Source organism: Apodemus sylvaticus, chromosome 22 (assembly GCF_947179515.1).
Source record: "Apodemus sylvaticus chromosome 22, mApoSyl1.1, whole genome shotgun sequence".
Lineage (NCBI taxonomy): Eukaryota > Metazoa > Chordata > Mammalia > Rodentia > Muridae > Apodemus > Apodemus sylvaticus.
In genome coordinates this window covers 3,648,458-3,671,572 of record NC_067493.1, presented here as the reverse complement: position 1 = coordinate 3,671,572, position 23,115 = coordinate 3,648,458, and the positions used below count along the sequence as shown (strand labels likewise).

General features: G+C 37.5%; 1 pseudogene; it reads right to left on the bottom strand.

Moving 5' to 3' along the window:
- Positions 1–12,949: 12,949 nt before the first annotated feature.
- The window catches only part of LOC127673214 (zinc finger protein 431-like), a 51,958-nt pseudogene continuing 41,792 nt past the window's right edge, over positions 12,950–23,115 (bottom strand).

The window sequence follows — 23,115 nt, the reverse complement described above, 5'->3', positions numbered from 1 at the left end:
CACTGTCCCATCACAGTGCCCCACTGTCCCATCAAAGTGCCCCATTGTCAATCACAATGCCCCACTGTCCATGACAATGCCCCACTGTCCATCACAGTGCCCCACTGTCCCATCACAATGTCTCATTGTCCCATCACAGTGCCCCACTGTCCCATCACAGTGCCCCACTGTCCCATCACACTGCCCCACTGTCCATCACACTGCCCCACTGTCCCATCACAGTGCCCCACTGTCCCATCAAAGTGCCCCATTGTCCATCACAATGCCCCACTGTCCATGACAATGCCCCACTGTCCATCACAGTGCCCCACTGTCCCATCACAATGTCTCATTGTCCCATCACAGTGCCCCACTGTCCCATCACAGTGCCCCACTGTCCATCACAGTGCCCCACTGTCCACCACACTGCCCCACTGTCCATCACACTGCCCCACTGTCCATCACAGTGCCTCACTGTCCATCACAGTGCCCTACTGTCCATCACAGTGCCCCACTGTCCATCCCAGTACCCCACTGTCCATCACACTGCCCCACTGTCCATCACAGTGCCCCACTGTCCATCACAATGTCCCACTGTCCATCACACTGCCCCACTGTCCATCACAGTACCCCACTGTCCATCACACTGCCCCACTGTCCATCACACTGCCCCACTGTCCATCACAGTGCCCCACTGTCCATCATAGTGCCCCATTGTCCATCACAGTGCCCCACTGTCCCATCACAGTGCCCCACTGTCCATCACAATGCCCCACTGTCCATCACAGTGCCCCACTGTCCATCACAGTGCCCCACTGTCCCATCACAGTGCCCCACTGTCCCATCACAGTGCCCCACTGTCCCATCACAGTGCCCCAGTGTCTATCACAGTGCCCCACTGTCCATCACAGTGTCCCACTGTCCCATCACAGTGCCCCTCTGTCCCATCACAGTGCCCCACTGTCCCATCACAGTGCCCCAATGTCCATCACAGTGCCCCATTGTCCATCACAGTGCCCCACTGTCCCATCACAGTGCCCCACTGTCCATCACACTGCCCCACTGTCCATCACAGTGCCCCACTGTCCCATCACAGTGCCCCACTGTCCCATCACACTGCCCCACTGTCCATCACACTGCCCCACTGTCCCATCACAGTGCCCCACTGTCCCATCACAGTGCCCCATTGTCCATCACAATGCCCCACTGTCCATGACAATGCCCCACTGTCCATCACAGTGCCCCACTGTCCCATCACAATGTCTCATTGTCCCATCACAGTGCCCCACTGTCCCATCACAGTGCCCCACTGTCCATCACAGTGCCCCACTGTCCACCACACTGCCCCACTGTCCATCACACTGCCCCACTGTCCATCACAGTGCCCCACTGTCCCATCACACTGCCCCACTGTCCCATCACAGTGCCCCACTGTCCATCACAGTGTCCCACTGTCCATCACAGTGCCCCACTGTCCATCACACTGCCCCACTGTCTGTTCATAGTGCGCCTCTGTCCCATCACAGTGCTTGTATTTGATAGGGTTTTCCTGAGTCAGTATTTACTCAGGGAAATTTATTTATTTATGATTTATTTATGCACTTATTATAATTATTATTAATTATTAATTATATTTATAATTTATTATTTATTATCATAAGCTATTTATCATTTATTATTTATTATTATATTCATTTATTATTTACTATTTATTATTGTTTATTGGTTATTATTACATATTATGTATTATGTTATATGCATTATGTATTATGTATTGTGTATTGTGTATTCTGTATTCTGTATTATTTATTTATTTTGTTTATTATTATTATTTTTTACTTTGGACACTCTCTATTTACTCAGGGAATGTCTGGATGACTTACAGTCTGTCGTCCAGCTCACCAACCGTTCAGCTCAACAACCATGGTCAGGAGCAGTTGTGGATGGGAAAATATTACAGTTAATTGGTTGACATGAAAAACATTTCAAAATAATTGAAAGGAATTTTAAATATAATACTTTCTGATATCATTGAAGAAATATATAGAAAAAAATCTTAAAATAGAAGAATTCAAAGGAAAATGATATAGTCAAAATGCTAGTAGTAGAAAACGTATCAATACTAAATGCCAAATCATGTAGAAAATATTTCTGATAAAATTCCAGATTTTTCTGGAAAGCATTTCGGAAAGAATGGAAGAAATATAAAGAAAGACATGTCAAATTGAAGAATTGGATAGAAAATTATATAGATAAAATAGTACTAATAGAAAATATATCTATACTAACTAACAAGCAATGTAGAAAACTTTTCTGATAAAATTGAAGATTTCATGGAAAATATCTGATAAAATTTAAGAAATATATAGGGAAAAAGTTCTACAGTGAAGAATTTGATAAAAATAATGTAAATTAAGGTGTATATATAGGTAGTATATCAAAACTAATTGACATTATATTTAGTAAAATATGCAGATGAAATTGAAGATTTTCATGGAAAATTGTTTTGATAATATTGAAAAAATATATAGAAAAATATGTTAATATTGAAATTTGGATTCCAAAATAAAACAAATAAAATTGAAGAAGAAAACATTCCTAAACTAATTGAATACTCACACTGAAATTTTTGAATTAATTGAAAATTTACATGGAAAAACATTTCTGAAGAAATTGAAGAAATATATAGAAAAACGGGTTGACATTGAAATATTGCTTGGAAAATAACTTCCACATAAAATGGTCATAATAGAATATGTATTAATGCAAACTGACAAAGTTTGTAGAACAATTTTGAGATAAAATAGGAGATATCATAGAAAATATCTGATAAAATTAAAAAAATATATAGAAAAATGTTAAAATTGAAGATTTTATTGGAAATTGATATTTGCAAAATAGTAATCAGTGAAAACATTTACAAATTGAAAGAGTAGGAAGAAAATTTTCTGAAAAAAAAGAGTTTCATAGAATAGCTTTCGGATGAAATTGGAGATTTATATAAATATGTATGTTAAAATTGAAGAATTTGATGAAAAATAATACACATGAAATTATACACATAGATAACACATCAAAACTGGCAAACCATATTAAAAAATTTCTAATCAAATTGATAGCTTTCATGGAAAATATTTCTGATAAAATCGAAGAAATATATAGAAAAATATTTCAAATTGAGATTTGGCATTGAAATTAAAATACATTAAAAAATTACAAAGAAAACATATCTAAAATTAGTGCACAGGTAAATTTTAGGATTAATTGAAAAATAAAGTGTTAAAATTGAAGAATTTATTGGAAAACAATAATGGTAAAATGATAAACAGAAAATATATTTTACTAAATGATCAAGCACATACAAAAGATTTCTGATAAAAGTGATGATTCTCATGGAAAATATTTCTGATAAATTTTGAAGATATATAGAGAAGAATTGCTAAGTTGAAAATTTTCATGGAAAACAATTCAGATGAAATTGTGTACATAAAAATATAAAAGTGTTAAAATTGAAGAATTAGTTGGAAAATCATAATGGTAAAAGAGTAAACATAGAAAATAACCCTATAGTATTTGTCTAAAAACATAGAAAAATTTAATGAAATTGAAGATTTTGATAGAAAAGCCTAGACGCGTGGAATACCCAAGACACAATTCACTTAACAAATGATGCCCACGACATAGGAAGAACAAAGTACGGATCCTTGGGTCCTTTGTTGAAAGGGAAATAAATACCCACAGAATGAGATACAGGGACAAAAGTTTGAGCAGAGTCTGAGGGAAAGACCAGCCAGAGACTGCCCCGCCCAGGGATGCATCCCATGTACAGTTATACAACCCAGACACTATTGTGGATGCCCACAAGTGCTGGGTGACAGGAACCGGATACAGCTGTCACCTGGGAGGCTCTGCTAGTGCATGACAAACACAGAGGGGGACACTCTCACCCGGCCATTGCACTGAGCACAGGGTCAACAATGAAGGAGCTAGAGAAAGGACCCAAGGAGCTGAAGGGGTTTCCAGTGCCACAGGAGGAACAACAATATGTGTCACCCAGTACCCCCAGAGCTCCCAGGGACTAAACCATCAACCAAAGAGTACACAGGGAGTTAGTTATCCATGGCCCCAGACACATCGGCAACAGAGGATGAACTTGTTAGACACCAAATGGGGTAGAGGCCCCTGGTCCTGGAAACACTTGATGCCTTAGTGTGGAGGAATGAAAGCCCAGGGAAGCTGGGGAGGGTTGATTGGAGAAGGAGAGATGGCTCATGGGATTTTTGGGGGAGGTCTGAATAAGGAAAGAGGACAACATTTGAAATGTAAATAAAAATATGCCAAATAAAAAATTTAAAAATTTTAAATTTTACCAGAAAAGTATTCCATGTTCTTCAACAATTAATACAGGTATATTTTATTTTTTGTAGTAAATTAATAAAATAATTTATTATATTAGTATTAGTATATTAGTATAGGTATATTTAACCATTATTATTTTTCAGCATATTCTTCAATTTTGACATATTTTCTATATAACTTTCTTCAATTTTATCAATAATATTTCCATGTTAATGTTTAATTTTAACACTTTTCTATACTTCTTTATTTTTATCAGAAATTATTTACATCAAAACTTTCAGTTTTATCACCATATTTTCTGTGTCCTTGGACATTTAGTAAAAGTAAGTGTCCTATGTTTACATTTTTACCATTATTATTTTCTAACAAACTCTTCGATTTTAACACTTTCAATGTATTTCTTTAATTTTATTAGAAATATTGTCTAAGAACATTTTCAATTCTATCAGAAAACGTTTCTACTACCTTTTACAATATTTTAGATGTTTTTTATGTCTACAACTTTATCTGAATTATTTTCCATGAAAATATTCAATTTTACCACATTCTATATATATTTCTTCAAAAACATGACAAAATTTTCCATCAAAATCTTCATTTTTTTAATCAGAAAATGTATCTACTTAACTCTTTAACTAGTTTAGATGTTTTCTATTTCTACCGTTTAATTGTATTATTTCCTTGAATTCTATTTTAACTTTTTAATATAGTTCTATTTTTATCAGAAATATTTTCCATCACCATCTTAAATTTTAATCAGAACATTTTCTATGTTCTTGTTCACTTAGTATATATATTTCTATGTTAACAATTTTACCATTATTACTGTTCATCAAATTTTTCAATTTTAACACTTTTTCTTGGCATTTATTTAATTTTTGTACAGTTCTTCAACTTTATCAATAATATATTCTATGTAAATGAATTTTATCGGAAAATGTTTGTGCTTCCTTCTTCAATTATTTTAGAACTGTTTAGTATGTCTACCCTTTATTCTGTATTATTATACATGAAAACCTTCAATTTGAACACATATTTATATATTTCTTCATTTTTTTCAGAAATATATTCGATGTAAACCTTTAATGTTATCAGACTATATTTTGACTCAATTCTTGAATTAGTTTAGGAATATTTTCTGTGTCTACAATTCTATGTTTATTATTTTCCATGAAAATCTTCAATGTTAACACTCTTTTCTATGCTTCTTCAATTTTATCAGAAATATTTTCCATTAATATCTTTAATTATTCAGAAAATTTTTCTCTGTCCTAGTCAATTAGTAAAGACATATTTTCTATGCTGTCTATTTTACCATTATTATTTAACAATGCATTCTAATCTTTTAACACTTTTTTCTCTATATTTCTTAAATAGTTTCAGAAATAGTTTCCATGTAAATCTTCAATTTTAACACATTTTATAAATATTTCTTCAATTTTATTAGAAATGCATTCAATGTAACTCTTCAATCATAACAGTGAATATGTTAAATGCAAAAGGTTTAAAAATTCATATTAAAATTAAGAGAACATGTGTGTGTGTGCCTTTCATTCACAATTCCAAAACATTTGGCCAGGTCTAGAGAAGACATACACACCCACTGAAAACAGAATGCCATCATATCATACGGCCATCTTATATAAGTGTATCATGGTGCTTGTGTGGACATGGTTCCTTTATAGTCAAGTTTGCTCAATAAAATTAATTTTATGACTGGATATACAGAAGAATTCATTCTTGATAATAAAATGAATAATTTTGAGATTGTGATGAGGATTTTAACCATCAAGGGCAAAAAAATGCCTTTTCCATGAGAATATGAAATTTATAACTATATGGCCACATAGGTCTATTTTCTTCCCATGGAAAGAAGGACTCTAGAGACCAGGCTAGACATCACTGTCCATGTTCAGGCTTGGTGGTCATTATCTCTCTTCAGAAAACACTCATCTCCTGGAAAATAGGATCTGCATGGAGTAATGGGGTGTTGTTAGATTTGAGACATTTAGACCATACTTAGAAGCAGCCACGTGGGGTACACTGTGGTTAATTCAGTTATAGAATAGGTTAGAAGTGGCTAAGGGGCAGAAGAGAGCTGTTTAGGAAATGGAGAATTTGGACATTGGTTGACAAATTTGGACACACAACTGTTGGGGACTGTCTGGTGAGATGGGTCTCTCACAGCCTGACTGATAGAGCATAGAAAACAGAGAATGTACTCTACCCCTTTTTTTCATCTCTCGGTCACAGTGTCAGATCTGAGTCATCTTGTTTTCCTGATCCCTGTCCGCAGCCATCATCTCCAAGCAAGACCGTCCTGAGAACGTCCCTCCTGTCCTGAATCTCGACATGCTTAAGGTGACCCTGGAACTGCCTTCTAACAAGTTCATGCGGCCAAAGCCGAGGAAGAAAGTGGACATCTCAAGTCTTCTGCTGCCAACGTGATGGTCTGGCTCTTCTCTCCATCCTGACCCAGGTCTCCACAGCTAACACATTTGGAAATAAAGCACAGCACTTTCCCACTGTTCTGTCACTGACAAATCTCAGTGGCTGAGACCTCTGGCTTTTGAAAGGGAGGTGATCAACATTTGTGTCCCAGGAGAGTTTCCCGGGATGGGCTCCTCAGCTTCTGTTCAGTAGAGGGAGAGCATTAACAGGAAGGCAAAGCCTGTTCCCCATGACATAAACAATCCCCTGTCTGAACATTCTAGTTAATCCGGGAGAGCTCTAGGCATCCCCTGTGATGTCACCAATGATGTCACAACACCCACTGCTCTCAGGGCTTTCAATTAGTCCCTAGAGGGTTCACCCATATTTATGTCTGCCAGATGGAGGAGGAGTCTACTTGAGAGTGAGAATGGGGAGCTTAGAGAAGTGAGAGAGAGGCCAAAGGAAGCTGTTTTTCCATCTCACTGTAAACCAGCGACGAAGATGTGGTCCTGGGAAAGGCTCAGTGAGTCATGGAAGAGTGAAGTGAAATTTCCTGCAGTAGGCACACTTGAACATGGCTTCCCAGTAGTTGGTAACAGGAAATGGTGCGCCCGTATATTATTTAGAAATAATATGTACTCAGCTACATCCTCATCTGACAGGAGGGACATAGAACTCTTGAGTAGTTTCAATAAGTAGCAGTAACCCTATCATTAAATTTACAAAGGTCTGTTTCATTTATTCTTTCTTTTTTATTGATTATTCTGTTGGTTTACATTTCACATATTATTCCCCTTCTAGGTTACCCATCAGGAAGCATCCATTTCACTCCCTCCTACCTTCCCATGGGTACTCCACCACCTACCCATACAGCCTCTCCATTTTTGTTATAGAAAACTGAGAATTTGTTGTCTAATTCCCCAACCATGGTCAGCAGCTGCTGTGGATGGAAAATATTACAGTTAAATAGTTGACATGAGAAACATTTTAAAATAATTAAAATGAATTATAAATGTAATACTTTCTGATAAAATTGAAGAAATATATAGAAAAAGGGTTAAAATAGAAGAATTCAAAGGGAAATGATATAGTCAAAATGCTAGTAGTAGTAAATGTATGAATACTAACTGACAAAAGATATAGAGAACTTCTCTGATAGAATTCCAGATGTTTGTGGGAGTCATTTCAAAAGAATGGAAGAAATATAAAGAAAGACATGTCAAACTGAAGAATAGGATAGAAAATAATATAGATAAAATAGTACTAAGAGAAAATGTATCTATACTAACTGACAAGCAATGTAGACAACTTTTCTGATTGAATCAAAGATTTCATGGAAAAATATCTGATACAATTTAAGAAATATATAAGAAAAAGTTTTACAGTGAAGAATTCGATAAAAATAATGTAAATTAAGGTATATACATAGTATATCAAAACTAATTGACACTACATGTAGTAAAATATTCAGATGAAATTGAAGATTTTCATGGAAAATTGTTTTGATAAAATGCACAAATATAGAAAAATGGGTTAATATTGAAACTTGGAATCCAAATTAAAAGAGATGGAAGTAGAAAACATTCCTAAACTAAATGAATACTCACACTGAAAATTTTGAATAAATAGAAAATTTACATGGAAAAACATTTTTGAAAAAATGGAAGAAATATATAGAAAAAAGTTTGAAATTAAAATATTGGATGGGAAATAATTTCCCATAATAGTCTGTATTAATGCAAACTGACAAAGCTTGTAGAACAATTTTGAGATAAAATGGGAGATATCATTGAAAATATGTGATAAAATTGAAGAAATATATAGAAAGAAAAGTTAAAAATGAATATTTTGATGGAAATTGACACTTGTCAAATGGTAAGCATTGAAAACCTTTACAAATTGAAAGAGTAAGTAGAAAATTTTCTGAAAAAAACCTTTCATAGAAAGCCTTTTCAATGAAATTGGAGAAATATATAAATATATGTGTTAAAATTGAAGAATTTGATGAAAAGTAATACACATGAAATTGTACACAGAGATAACACATCAAAACTGACAAACCATATTGAAAATTTCTAATCAAATTGATAGATTTCATGGAAAATATTTCTGATAAAATTGAAGAAATATATAGAAAAAATATTTCAAATTGAGATTTGGCATTGAAATTAAAACACATTAAAAGAATGACAAAGAAAATATATCTAAAATTAGTGCACAGGCAAACTTTAGGAATAAATTGAAAAATAAAGTGTTAAAATTGAAGAATTTATTGGAAAATTATAATGTTAAAAAGATAAACAGAAAATATATATGTGTGTGTGTGTGTGTGTGTGTATGACATTACTAGTTAATTCTGACACTTCTAACACCCTCACATATACATGAAGACAAAACACCAATGCACATAAAATTAAATTTAAAAGAAAAGTTGATTCACAATCTGAGTGTCCATCGTGCCCATTTTTTTTATTAAAAACATTTTTGTTCTTAATAAATTTATTTTCTCGAAAGAAAAAGAATGCTATTTTTCTTAATTGGGGTTTTACTGCTGTGCACAGACATTGTGAACTAGGCAACCCTTATAAGGACAACATTTAATCAGGGCAGCTCACAGGTCAGTCCATTATCATCAAGGTGGGAGCATGGCAGACTCCAGTCAGGCATGGAGTAGGAGGACCTGAGAGTTCTCCATCTTCACCTGAAGGCTGGTAATGGAGGAATGACTTCCAGGCAGCTAGGGGGAGGCATCCCTTCCTCCTGAGGTTACCAGACACAAGATGGTATAGTACAGAATAGAGTTTATTCAGGGCATAGAGAGGGGAGTTAAGAGGGTAGTAGAGGCAGAGAAAGGCAGAGAGAGGGAGAGAATAGAGAAGCAGAGGCAGCCATGACCATGTGGAGAGGCAGGGGGAGGGGAGAGGAAGGGAGGGGAGCACAAGAGGGGGCAAGAGAGAAGCTGAGAGTGAGAGGATTAGAGAGGGGGAGGGGCAAGCAGCCCCTTTTATAGTCGGCCAGACCTATCTGGCTGTTGCCAGGTAACGGTGGGGAGGGGCATAGCTGGCTGTTGCCAGGTAACTGTGGGGTGGAGCTTAGACTGAATCCTAACAAGGGGGAGGTTCCTCGGGGCATGGCTGTAAGGGACAGCCTTGGTTGTCTTAACTGGTGTGGGAAGCCCCACCCACTGTGGGCGGCACCATTCCCTGGCTAGGGTCCCGGGCAGTGTGTGGGAAGGGGCTGAGCAGCAGCAGGCGTTCATTGCTCTTGGCGTCATGATTATTTACACACCCGATGTGAGTGAGCAGCTGCTTCACACTTCAGAGTGGCATTGCCCACCATGAGGGACTTTACTGTGAACCGTGAGCTGGAATAAACCTGTGCTCCTGACAGAGTGTTTTATCAAAACAACAGCAGTGATTTAGATACTTGTGAATTGACCTTTATCCACTCAAGGTCACAATGAGAGGTAATGTTGTGTTTTGTTTAAAGAATTTTTTAATTAGATATTTTCTTATTTACATTTATTTTTTTGCTTTTGTTTTTTTGAGACAGGGTTTCTCTGTGTAGTCCTGGCTGTCCTGGAACTCACTCCGTAGATCAGACTGGCCTCAAACTCAGAAATCCACCTGCCTCTGCTTCCCAAGTGCTTTTTTTTTTTCTTACATTTTTTATTTTTATATTTATTTATATTTTTATATGTTTTATATTATATATTCACATGTTTATATTTATATTTTATTTACATTTCAAATGTTGTCCCCTTTCCTCATTTTCCCTCTGAAAACCCTCTATCCCATCCCCCCTCCCCATGCTCACTAACCCACCCACTCCTGCTTCCCTGACCTGGTATTCCCCTACCCTGGGGCAATGAGCCTTCACGAATCCAAGGGCCTCTCCTCTCATGGATGTCCGACCAGGCCATCCTCTGCTACCCATGTGGCTGGAGCCATGGGTCCCTACATGTGCACACTTTGGTTGGTGGTTTAGTCCCTGGGAGCTCTGGAGTTACTAATCGGTTTATATTATTGATTCTCCTAAGGGGCTACAAACACCTTCAGTTCCTTGGTTGGTTCATATTGATGTTCCTTCTATGGGGCTGCAAACCTCTTAAATTCCTTCAGTCCTTTCTCTAGCTCCTCCATTGTTGACCCTGTGCTCAGTTCAATGGCTGGCTGAGAGCGTCCCCCTCTGTTTGTCAGGCACTGGCAGTGACCCTCAGGAGACACAGTTGTATCCAGCTCCTGTCAGCAAACACTTGTTGGCATCCACAATAGTGTCTAGGTTTGGTACATGAGCTGGTTACTGGCCCCAATATGCTTGCTTTACCCTAACTCACCCAGACAGGGATTGAAACACCATCGAAAATAAGAGGAGGCCCTTTGTCCACAGTCCAACTCTGCTGCCTGGTCTCAAGGTGGCCACAAGATGGCTTGAAAATTTGACCAGAGTGTATATTAGGCAGAGAGAAAATAAAAGCCTTACAGACTTTTTAGACAGGGTCATGGAGGCATTTTTGACAATACACACCCATGGACCCTGAATCAGCAGAAGCAAAGGAAGGAGACATCAAGAAATTTTCAAGTTGGGGGATGAAATTGATAAAGTAGAAAGAGAACAATTCAGAGAATTAATGAAACATGGGGTTGGTCTTTTGATCCTTTTATTAGACAAGATAAACAAACCCCTATTAAAAGATAAAGAATATACAAATTAATGAATTCTAAAATAAAATGGGGCATTAAATAGCAGGTAGTGAAGAAATCCAGAGAGTTGTAAAGACAAAGTTTAAAAAGGGTGCATTCCACCAACTAGGAACTTCTAATACAAATAGCTAACTTTCTCAATAGATTCCACATCCCAAAATTAAACTAGAGAAAAACAACTTAAATTGACATAAACATGAAGGAAAACAGAATTCATTAAAACTATGTCTCCAATATGAGCCCACGTCTATGAGTTTTAGGGTAGCATCCTACCAGACTTTCGAAGAGGATTTAACAAGAATTCAGGGTATTCAACAATATAGAAACAAAATAAATATTAGTCAATTTATTTTCTGAACCCCTGATTACTCATATATCCAATCAAGAAAGACTGTGTGATAAAAAAAGAATTACAGACCAATTACCCTAATACCACAGATTCAAAAATACTTAAAAGATAAAACAAATAAAATAAAATATAAAACACAGCAAAAGATCGTCCACCCTCAACAATGAAGAAGGCTTCATTCTAGAAACAGTGATGGTTCAACAAAATAGGATTAAAGTGTAAGAAAAACCAAGAATTGATCATCTCATGAGGTAATGTAAAATTCTCTGACAATATTCAACACCACTTCATGATAAATTCTTGGAGTTCTGCTGCTTACTGGGGCTGGAAAACAGCTCCTTCTATTCCATTATCAGCAGCTTTCAATATTTCAAATATATCACGGCCTAATCTTGGCTTTCCTCGAACTTGCTTAGAGATCTACCTTGATCTCAAAGATCTGCATGACTCTGTCTCGAGAATGGTGGGTTAAAAAGCATTTAACACCATGCCTGGAACTAAGCCTTTCTGCTTATATTTTAAATTCAGAACCCAGAATCCAAATCTATCTCTTGGCAATTTGACACATACTTGTATCTTTATGTGTCTACATCAAAACAGTATCCAGGTAATAATAATTCCTAACATGATACAGTTCTCTTTCATACAACTGCAAATCCATATGTTTAGCTGAATGTAATCTTGTCCTAATATTACCATTCCTTTAATGCCATTGAATATCCTTGATCACAAGATTAAACTTCATTCAACTTCCTGATGATGCCTTGTATTTTGAACCTTTCTTTTTTTATTTTTCCTTTCTTAGTTTCTATGTTTGTTAAAAATTTTCATGCCAAATTCTATGCGGTGATTTTCGTGACTTACTTTGTCAATACAATTATTGTAAACAGGTTTACCTTAACCTCAAGGAAACTCTTCAAATGAGGGCAGCAAACTTCTTTGCAAAAGCAAAAAAAAAAAAAAAAAATCTCCAGAGTGGAAATAATCCCAAGCATCCATGTGTATCATATTCTACTATGATACCCTCATAATTCTGACTTAATTTATGATCATTTTCATTATGTTTCTCTCCAGCACACAGAATTTGGAGACTTATCCCTAGTGAAAACACTTTACCACACTGATTACATTAATAAGTTTTCTGTCCACTGTGTGTTCTTTTATGATACTGGAGATAACTGGGTCTTGCAAAGGCTTTACCACATTGTTTACAATCATAAGGTTTCTCTCCAGTATGTGTTCTTTTATGATATTGAAGAGAACTGTGCTGTGCAAAGGCTTTACCACATTGATGGCACTCATAAGGTTTTTCTCCAGTATGTGTCCTTTTATGTCTTTTGAGATCACTGGGTCTTGCAAAGGCTTTACCACATTGATTACATTCATGAGGTTTCTCTCCAGTATGTGTTCTTTTATGTCTTTGGAGATGACTGGATCCTGCAAAGGCTTTACCACATTGATTACATTCATATGGTTTCTCTCCAGTATGTGTTCTTTTATGATATCGGAGATCATTGTGATAGGCAAAAGCTTTACCACATACATTACATTCATAAGGTTCCTCTCCAGTATGTGTTCTTTTATGATATTTGAGATTACTGCGCTGTGCAAAGGCTTTACCACATTGATTACATTCATAAGGTTTCTCTCCAGTATGTATTCTTTTATGATATTGGAGATTACTGCGCTGTGCAAAGGCTTTACCACATTGATTACATTCATAAGGTTTCTCTCCAGTATGTGTTCTTTTATGATATTGGAAAGTACTGTGATGTTTAAAAGTTTTACCGCATTGATTACATTTATAAGGTTTCTCTCCTGTATGTGATCTTTTATGTTTTTGTAGATTACTGTGAGCTGCAAAGACTTTACCACATTGATTGCATTCATAAGGTTTCTCTCCAGTATGTGTTCTTTTATGGTATCGGAGATTACTGTGACGTGCAAAAGCTTTACCACATTGATTACATTCATAAGGTTTCTCTCCAGTGTGTGTTGTTTTATGATATTGGAGATGATCGCGCTGTGCAAAGGCTTTACCAAATTGATTGCATTCATAAGGTTTCTCTCTAGTATGTGTTCTTTTATGATATTTGAGATGACTGGATCTTGTAAAGGCTTTACCACATATATTACACTCATAGAGTTTCACTCCAGTATATCTTCTTACATGCCTGCAACTATAATTAGCAAATGTGAAATCTTTACCACATTCATAACTCTGATCAATCATGTAATCAATATGAATTATGTTTACAATTTGTCTAATGGTAAAGAAGCAGCAGATCTTAAGGTTTTAGCAATTCATATGATCATGGTGTTCTCCCTCATCATGAGTAGTTCAAGACCCCTGTGATAGTTATTACATGGCTCATATTTATAACACCCTCTTTTAATATGATGCATTTTAGCTATCTCAAGAAAGAACAACTCTGATCTGTATAACACTGATTGTATTCATATTTTCTCCTCCCTTGTGAATTACAACACTCTTGACTATTAACAAGGACACACAGAAGAATTTGCAAATTCTTAATACCCATAAAGATTTTCTATACTATGAGTTTTGGGATGTTCCCTGTAAAACTAGAAAACCAACTAATTGCAAATATCTTTCACATTCCTAATTTCTATCAAAGTCAGAATACTATGTATCTTCTTGTTTTAGAACAAAAAAAATTATGTTTCCTCTTTCAATATCCCTATGCTCACATCATTTTTATCCATTGTGACACACGATATACCTAATAAAAAGGAATGATAAATGAAAGTTTTACACATTGCATTCACACTGTTTGAATTTTTGTTTCTCATACCATGTGCAATATAGTCTAATGTTTCTCCACAACAACATCCTTGATACTCATAAAATGCTCTCTCACAAAACTTAACCATGTAACTACAAGAATATGAGTATCACCAAACTTTATATGGACTAACTGCTTATTAGAATGTTTTGGATATAGATTTATCATTAATCATTATGCAATTTCTAAATATTTTGAGGCTATACAAAATGTCAGGTCCACAACATAGCTCTAATGGAGCCATTTATCAAATGGATACACAAACCAGATGTTGGATCTTGAGGTACATGGTTTTGTGAGAATATTATAATCATAGCTACACTTAAGGACTGTTATTTTATAGTCTTGCTTTTAACTGGAAATTCCATAAGATATTAAAATTTCATCAGAGACAATTTTGTATAAGCTTGCACATGAAAATTACCTTTCATGTTTTCTACTACTTTTACAATGTTCTTCAAGATGATGGTCTTCCCAATTATAGCCTAAAACACAGTACAAGAACATGAATGATATACTGTTGGAAAATAGGCAAAATTAAAGATACTGTGAATTTTAACTGCACTGTGAAAGTTACAGTGAAAATTCAGTGAAACTGAATTATTCAGCTCAATTTTCATATAGTTAAAATAACAGAAGGTCATCAATAACCAAGAAACATTTTTTCCTTCTGAAAAAAAATAACAGTCTTACCTACAGCTTTGAGGTTCAGGTAGGTTTCAAACATCACATTTTTGTAGAGACTCTTCTGGGAAGGATCCAGCAAATTCCAATCTCCCTCCGTGAATTTCTCATGCACATCATCAAAAGTCACTGCATCCTAAATATCCCATACATGTACAACACAAAGCATGATACTAACATCACCGGAAAATAAATATATGTTTTCTCAAATATATATTCACGTAATTCTCGTGCTTGCTCTGCTTATTTTCTGACTCAAAATTTATAATCACTGGATCAGTTTAGAAGGATCGTTAATTATAAGTTACACCTCTGTCATTTTTGAACACTTGAATAGGACACAGCCTTGCTAGAGAAATGCCAATTGAGAGGGACATGCAGGGGAAACAGATCCACAGTACTGAGAACACACCTGAAAAATTGTATGAACAATTACTAGCTACAAATATGATGGGCAAGCTGGGTGTATTTGCTCGTCTTTAATCACATAGTCACAGGCGAATGTATGTCCAACAGTTTAACACTGGCATGGCCTTTGTAATTTGTTCTAGGAGACCAATAGTTATCTTTTAAGACCCTCAATCCATACAAAAGTAAACCAAGGAAACAAAAATGATAGAGAACTCACAGTTCATTACTAAAGTTTCTACAAAGAATTATAAATTCACTGCACATCTGTATTCATTTGGCAGAAACATGAAGTGTAACAATTTAAACTATAACATTAATAAAACTTTACTAACAGAATATATGCTTAAATTGTTATAAATGGACAGATGAAAATAATATCAATATAAATGTTTATTATTATAAGAAACATAGGGCAGGAGAGAGAGCTGAGCAATGGAAAACTCTTGCTAGTCTTCCGCATAATTGTGGTCAATTTCTTGCACACACATGGGGACCAACAACTACTCATTACTTCAAGATCAGGAGTTCTGAGGCCATCTTCTGACAACAGTAAAGATGAGACACACATGCTATTCTTACTCATGCACACAGGCAAATTATTCCTAGTTATTCAATCATTTCATAACAAACACAAGACTGAGGCAGAATTTAATATACCTGGCACACAATGACACTAAAACCTCAGATAATATTGATATCATGAACATATGCTATCCTGAGAAATAGAATATAATCTATATAGTTGTCCAAAATTCAAAACTACAGATGTGGATGTAAAACATGCTTATTTAAAAAATCCAGACAAATGGATACAACTGGATATTATCATCCTGAGTGAGGTATCTGAGACCTAAATAGACATACATGTATGTAATCATTTACAAATGAATAATAACCATAAAGTACAGGATAGCCATACTACATGTCTTGACCCTGAAGAAGATAAACAAGAAGGAAGGCTAAGGGGCTGAATCTATGGCTCAGCTGATAAGATCACTGACTGCTCTTATGAAAGTCCAGAGTTCAAATCCCAGCACCCACATGATGGTTAAGAACTACCCATAATGAGATCTGACATCCTAGTCTGGTGTGTCTGAAGACAGCTACAGTGTGCTTATATATAATAAATAAATAAATCTTTAAAAAGAAGAAGGAAGACTAAAATAAACCTGGTTGAATCTCATTCAGAAGTAGAAATAAAACAGTCATTTGAGGCAGATGAAAGAGAGAGAACTGGAAGGACCAGTAGATAAGAAAGGGGAAGAGAGGTAAGGAACAGGTGTGGTAAGAGAAATGGAAGGGCCATAGGGTGAGGAATATAAATTGAAGTCTGCAGCTGTCAGTGGTGGAAGGGTGCAGGCAATTTTATGATGTACCACAGACCAGAAAAGGGAGGGCAACAGGAGTCAGTGGGCGTGATCATAGCTGAGATGCATAGCAGTGAGAATTGGACCCTGAAGAGGGACACATCCTAAAGCCAGGCAGGACCACCAGTGGAGAGTTTATTACACAAACCAAACCAAAAACCTTTCCACCCCAAATTTGTCCTTTCTACAAAAAAAATGTAGGCACATAGATGTAGCAGAGAATGAGGGATTGGACAAATTGTACTCTGCCCAACTTGAGACCCACCCCACGGGCAAGATCCAATCCCTGACATTACTGAGGGTATACTTTGTTATACTTCCAGAGAGTAGCTTAGCATAATTGTCCTCTGACAGTATTCATCCAGGACCTGACTGAAACAGATGCAGAAACCCACAGCCTAAAATTGGACAGAGCCTAGGGGATCTTTTGGAAGACTTGTGGAAAGGATTGAGGACCCCCAAAGGAACAGGAAGTCTATAAGACGACCCTCAGGGTCAAATAACCTGGACACTAGGAGACTCCCAGAAACTGAGTCACCAAGTTCAGAGCATGCAAAGGATGGACTGAGTACCCCATCATATATGTAGTATGCTAGGTACTCAGTCTTTATGTTGTTTCCCAACAAATGGAGTGGGAGATGTCCCTTATGCTGTTGCCTGTCTGCCCAAATGGTTCCCCTAACTTAGTTGCTTTGTCTGACTTCAGTAAGAGAGGATGTGCCGAACCATGCAGAGACTTGAATTGTCATGGTTGGTGAATATTCAAGTGGGCCCCACCCTCCTTGAAGAGATAATAGCAGTTATGTGTGAAGGTCTGTATAAGGTATAATGGAGAGATGGTGGCAACTGGAATTTAAATTAAATAAATAAATGAACGTTAAACAAATAATTCAAAAAAATGAACAAATACATATTAATAGAATGAAAATATGGAAATCAGCCCATTATTTTAAAATTTTATCTCACTCAACATTTCAGGTAATAAGCTAAGTTGGAAAGATGTTTGGCCAAAATGTCACACGAATGACCTCTTGACAAAGGTTATACAGATTCTAATTTGCATGGTTATATAGTTTAAAAAAAAATATATATATATAGTTTAAAATATATGGTTTAAAATGCATGGTTAAATAGTTACTAATGGACAGATGAAAATAGTAATAATATAAATGTTAATCATAAATAAGCAATGTAGGGTAGCAGAGCTCAGCAGTAGAAAGCTATTGATGTTCTTTCACATAATGTTGGTCAATTTCTTGCAAACACATGGGGGCCAACAACTGCACATTATTTCAAGATCAGGAGTTCTATGGCCATCTTCTGACAGCAGGAAAGATGACACACACATGATATTCATATTCGTTCACACAGGCAAAATATTCCTGTTTATTCAAACATTTCAGAACAAGCACAAGACCGAGGTAGAATGCCATATATATAGCACTCAATGACGCTGGAACCTTAGATAATATTGATGTCATGAACATACACCATCCTGAGAAATAGAATATAACCTATATATTTGGAAAAATTTCAAAACTAAAGATGTGGACCTAAAACAGCATAAAATCCTATGTTTATTTTACAAAAATTGCAGGCAAGTGGCTACAACTAGATACTATCATCCTAAATGAGATATATTAGACCTGAAAGGACATGCATGTAGGCACTCATTTACAAATGAATGATAACCATAAAGTGCAGGATATCCACACTGCATTTCTTGGCCCTGAAGAAGATAAACAAGAAGGAAGGCTAAGGGTCTGAAAAGATGTCTCAGCTGGTAACAGCACAGACTGCTCTTTTAAAAGTCCAGATTTTCAAGTCCCAGCACACACTTGGTGGCTCACAACCACCCATAATGAGATCCGACACCCTCTTCTGGTGTGTCTGAAGACAGCTACAGTGTGCAGTGTGCTTACATATAATAAAAAAAATAAATCCTTAAAAAGATGAATGAACACTAAAATGAGCATGGGTGAATCTCACTCAGAAGTGGAAATAAAACAGTCATTTGAGGCAGATGAAAGAGCAAACTGGAAACACCAATAGTTAAGAAAGGGGACCGGAGGTAATGAAAAGGTGTGGTGAGAGAAATGAAAGGGCCATATGGTCAGGATAATGAATTAAATCTGCAGCTGTCAGGAGTTGAATGGTGCAGACAACTTTAGCATGTGGGAGTCTATGGGGGTGATCATAATTGAAAGGCATAGCAGTGAAAATTGGACACTAAAGAGGCCACATCCTGCAGCCAGGCAGGACCCACAGTGGAGAGATAATTACACCAACCAAACCAAAAAACTTTCCACCCAAAATTTGTCATGTCTACTAGAAATGCAGACAAAAATATGGAGCATAGAATGAGAGAATGGCCAGACTACACCCTGCCAAACTTGATACCTATCCCTTGGGCAACACCAATTCCTGATATTACTGAGGATATGTATTGTTAAACTAAAGAAGATGACTGTTAATGTACAAGAAGCATCAAAAATACCAAACAGATTGTGGAAGTGTCTCTTTGACACATAACAATCAAAACCACTAAACATATAATTTAAAGAAATATATATAAAAAAAACTACAGGAGAAAAAATAACAAACTAAACAAAACAAAAATTATTAATATATTAAATTAGAACTATTTGATTCATATCCATCTTCTTTTTTTAAGGATTGAATTCATTATTTCTACAAAGTTCTCAGTACATGTATTCCTGCAGGCCAGAGGAGGGCACAAGACCCCATTCCATATAGTTATGAGCCACCATGTGGTTACTAAGAATTAAACTAATGGCCTGTGTAAGAACAAACAGAGCTATTAACCTTTGAGCCATCGCTCCAGCCCTAACCTTGCCTTCTTAATGTATATTATAAAAGACAAAAAGGTTTGGACCCAGGTGATGCATAGTCATAGAAACCACCCATGCTTCTACAAAAAAGCAACTGGTCCCAATGTTTTGGACAGAATTAGTCAGCCATGATACTGAAATTATTCAGAGATCATGGCCTGAACTATGAAGTAAGTAGCACCCCTAGAAACCTCACAGAAAGTCACATCTGGCTGATGTTTCTGATCCAACCCCATAGAGGACCCACCACCCCAGTGCATACAGCTCAGCTGCATGTTCCTTCCCATTGTGGGCAGATATTGTGTACTCACCATGTCTTGATTTCAGCGTTTCCCTGAGGTCCCCTCACAGCACACAACAGCAGAGCTCAGAGCAGGACGCAGAGAACTATTCAACCTGCACACCCACAGGGAACACCTCAGAAGGAGAAGATGAGGGCGAGAGTGAAGATCAATCAGCATAAATGTCTAGAAAACATTTCCAATAAAATCCTAAATGAAAATTTCCTGACCTAAAGAAGGTGCCTGTGTAAGAATAGCCAGAGTTATTGTAAATATATAGCCAGAGTTAATGTAAAAGCATGCAAAATACCAAAGAGATTGGGGAAAAGTCCCTTTACTGCACAATAATTGAAACACTAAGCAACTGAAATAAAGCAATTAAAAAAAAAAAACTACTACAGAAATAATTAACAAAACTAAAAAAAAAAAAAAAGTTAACCTGGGACCTAGCCCTGCCAATCCTATAGCCCTTGACCCCAGCCAGCTGCAACCTGATTATTAATGTTCCTTGGGAAAGCGCCAGCCCAGACCTCTGTAAACTCTACCGGGTCTTTGTCTTTTCTCAGCCCAGCCTGTGTCATTAAGGAACAGGATGCAGTTTATTGGCCTGTGAATTCCCTTCCTGTCTCACCAGCTCACAGCCAGAAGCCAGGGCCGGGCACACAGCCCAGCGATCCATGGAGGCCAGGCTCGGCTTCTGTTCCCACAGGAGGGTAGTGCCAGGAGGCCACTGTCCCTGCCTGGAGGAGCACAGAGCGGGTTTGCACTCTGCTCCACTGCAAACATTCCAGAGCGGGAAGGCCATGCCTTGCCCAGCCATTGTCCCTGCCTGGAGGAGCACAGAGAGTTTGCATTCGGCCCCGCTGCAAACTTTCCAGAGCGGGAAGCCCGCATATTGCTGGTCCACTGTCCCAGCACAGAGCACAGAGAGGGTTTGGACTCCGCCCCACTGTAAACTTTACAAAGCAGGAAGCCCGCGTCTTGCCAGGCCTCTCCAAACTTACAGACTGCTTCTGTGGAGACAACAGGAGGATAGCAAGGTGTGACTTGAGAGCTCACACACACCCACAGCATGGAGCACTATCTTCATCTGGATGCGCACGCGAATGCGGTCCCATTCCACAATTCCAGGTCCGGCTGCTCAGAGCCCGGGAAGCTCAGCAATCGCAGCTAAATGCGAGCGCTCACCTCTTCCAGCCTCTGCCAGACTTCAGACCAACATGCACTTTCAAACTCCCAGCCCACTTTCATTCATAAAAATTAAAGACAGGAAATGACGACATTCCAGGAGGCTGGATGCCTGGCGGGCGCTGCGGTGACGTCAGGGGTGGTGCCAGCGGTTGCCGGGTGACAGACAGGGACGCCAACATGGCGCCCACCAGGGGCTGAGATGCAAGGTCTGGCAGGGGGCGGGGCGCGGGTGACTTCAGGGGGCGCGGCCAGTGGTTGCTGGGTGACATTCAGGGAATCCAACATGGCTCCTGCCCTGGGCTGAGATAGATGGGCGAGGGGCGGGGTTGGCGTGATGTCAGGCGCAGGGCAAGCAGTCTCTGAGTAATATATTGAAAAATGTGTTAAAATTGAAGAATTTGTTGGAAAATAATGTTAAAAAATGTAGATAATTTTATTTTTACTGAATGACCAAGGACATAGAAAAATTTGGGATGAAAGGGAAGATTTTCATGGAATATATTCCTGATAAAATTGAAGAAATACATAGAAAGAAGTGTGAAAGTTGAAGATTTACAAGGAAAGGAATGCTTCTAAAATGATAAAAATAAAAATATTTCTAAATTAAATAAATAGAGAATTAGAAAATTTTGATAAAATTGGAGATTTACATGGAAAACAATCCTAATAAAATTGAGGTACTGTAAGGGAACCTAAAGTAAGCTCCATTTTTGAGGTATGTTGACCACAGTGTCACTGCCCATAGTAAGGAGGAGCAGACATATGAGCAGTGGGAGCAGTGGTGGTTGGTCCTCTCTAGAGCTGCATGGGAAGCGTCGGCCAGGTGTAGCCAGATGTTTGCACCTGTGAGGTCCCTTGTGGTGCTCCTCCCTTGCTAGATCAGGCCGTGACCTCTGAAATGACTTCACTATCAGGGCTGAATCTGCTCTAAATACTTGGACCAGGGGCTTGCTTGAAGAAATGTCATGGGCAGGATGCCAAACTTTGACAGCGCTGGATTCTCTGGAATCTTCTACAAGCTCTGCCCTTAGCAGTTAACACCAAGGTGTAAGATCCACCTGCTGTTAATGTTGCGGAATATTTAAAAGGCCTCTCATATGTTGGAGAGCACTGCAATATTAAACTGAGGTGTAGAAAGTTGGATTTGGTGAAGGAAAGGTCTTACCAAGCTTAGGAATAGTGACAGTAAGTAGCATTTAGCTGAAGGAGGACGGCCTTAAACACACCCCACAGATAGGATGATAAGCAGGGTAGTTAGAGACTAGGATGTTAGGATTCCCATGTTCCTTCATCAGGTTTGTTTAGAAACCTGTCTCCAAACTATAACAAAGTAGACAACTGTGATGTACAACCACCTACTTGGTACATGCTCATAACAAAAAAGAAGGTTTGTACAGGCTTCTCAAAGTGTCAGTATTGAGTCACCACCAACATCAAGGTCTGGTGGGCCTGAAGCCCCCTTTTTCTGATTGTGAAAAGCATAGGTCTGTCTCATTGTGAATATTACATTGGAATTGTAAACATTTTCTGATAAACTCGATGATTAACATGGAAAATATTTCTGATACGTTTGAATAAATATATAGAAAAACATGTTAAAATTGAACACTATACTGGAGATTATTCAGATAAAATGATAGGTATAAAATAATTCTAAGCTGACTGAAAGTGGAATAACAAACATTTTCAGGTAAAATTG